The 1,563-nt window shown below is 37.0% G+C and overlaps 1 long non-coding RNA gene across 1 annotated transcript in view; it reads right to left on the bottom strand.

Moving 5' to 3' along the window:
• The window catches only part of LOC118767644, a 9,699-nt gene extending 8,468 nt beyond the window's left edge, over positions 1–1,231 (bottom strand). Inside the window, exon 1 of the long non-coding RNA XR_005003561.1 lies at positions 1,112–1,231. This is a non-coding gene — a long non-coding RNA (uncharacterized LOC118767644). The remainder of the gene's footprint in view (positions 1–1,111) is intronic.
• Between the last annotated feature and the right edge of the window lie 332 nt (positions 1,232–1,563).

Here is a 1,563-nt window from a genome sequence, read left to right as displayed (position 1 = left end):
GAGTTCAAATTCATCCGAGGTCGACTTTGCCTTTTATCTTCTCGGGGTCGATAAATTAAGTACCAGTGAAACACTGGGCTCGATGTCATCGACTAGTCCCCTCCCCCAAAATTTCAAGGCCTTGTGCCTTCAGTAGAAAAGATTAATTATCTGCTATTTCTCGCAGGTTGAGGCAACGCTGTAGCGACTTTTCATTAATTGTCTGCTATTTTCTAGCAGGTGAGGAGATAATGTAGGGACCAAGTTCTACGTATCCTTCATAGTTTGTAGGGAATCAAGGATATAGTTTGATGGTGAGGTGTCTTTTCTTTCTAACATCTATATAACCACTGCCAATTAGACTCCTGTGCTATAAACAAGAATTAATTTGTTTTTGGATTTTGGGATCTTTTCGGTTTGAACGGCAGTTTTTTCTAGCGGTGTCATATGAAATTGTCGCCCATAATTATGACCCTAGTATCGATCTATAGCATTTCAATCTGTTTTAGGGTTAAGGTTGGTTAGGGCTAGTTAGGGTTAGGGTTAGAGGTGGGGAAGGGTATCTTTTTTTCTTCACAAATGTAAATAAACCCAATCTATTTCTTAAACGAGGTACATATTCATACGGCACAGAATGTTTTTTTTTACCTCAATGGACGTCAGTGATTGGTTGAAATTGCAGAAATTGAAGAAAAAATACAACAAATATCTTAGAAACTATAGAATTTTCTCAATAAAGCCAAGAGAAAAAGATGTTTTATAAACACATTCTACCAGTATACGAAGTTTAAAAGTGTTTAGTTACGTGGAAATTATTTTAGAAAACTGCCGTTCAAACAGAAAAGATCTCCGTAGTCTAATGACTGAAACAAGTGAAAGAATAAAATAGTTTAGTTACGTGGAAATTATTTTAAAAAACTGCCGTTCAAACCGAAAAGATCCGCCCTGCCAATTAAACTCCCGTGCTATAAACAAGATTAATTAATTTGTTTTTGGATTTTGCATTAGTTTTGAAGTGACAACATAAAAATTAAATAAAAGGACACAGAGATATAAATGCCAAATATATGAAAAACAAAAAAAACAAAACAGGAAAAGGAAATAATTTGCGAAGAAGTTTGCTATAACTTACGAAGATGTTATATCGTTGCTCTCAGGATAACTAAATTTAGTCGATGGGCCGTAGTTTTCTTTATATACCGAGAGGGTCTTACAACATTCAACCAATAGTGACTTTTTAGGTAAAAATGTCAGTTTTTTTTCCGTCACGCCTGGCTGGTTTAGTTTTTTTTTTCCAACTGCCTCTCCCAAATATCCTGGTTGCGACGTCGAACTAATGGTTTGATGTTTGAGACGTGATACGTGGGTGACATGTTTGTGCACAGTGGTGTGTTTACCCGTTCAAGGTACGTTTCTGTATCCGGTGCGTGTTTCTGTATGGTATGTCGTTGGTGATGGTGATGGTGTGTGTGTGTGTGTGTGTGTGTGTGTGTGCGTGTGTGTGTGTGTGTGTGTGTGTCTGAGTGTGTGTCTGTGTGTGTTATTCCTCTATCAGATTACACTGGAATATTTTTTACGTGCTGT

This window comes from Octopus sinensis, linkage group LG23 (assembly GCF_006345805.1).
Source record: "Octopus sinensis linkage group LG23, ASM634580v1, whole genome shotgun sequence".
Classification (NCBI taxonomy): Eukaryota; Metazoa; Mollusca; class Cephalopoda; order Octopoda; family Octopodidae; genus Octopus; species Octopus sinensis.
This window is presented reverse-complemented; position numbering and strand designations above follow the sequence as displayed.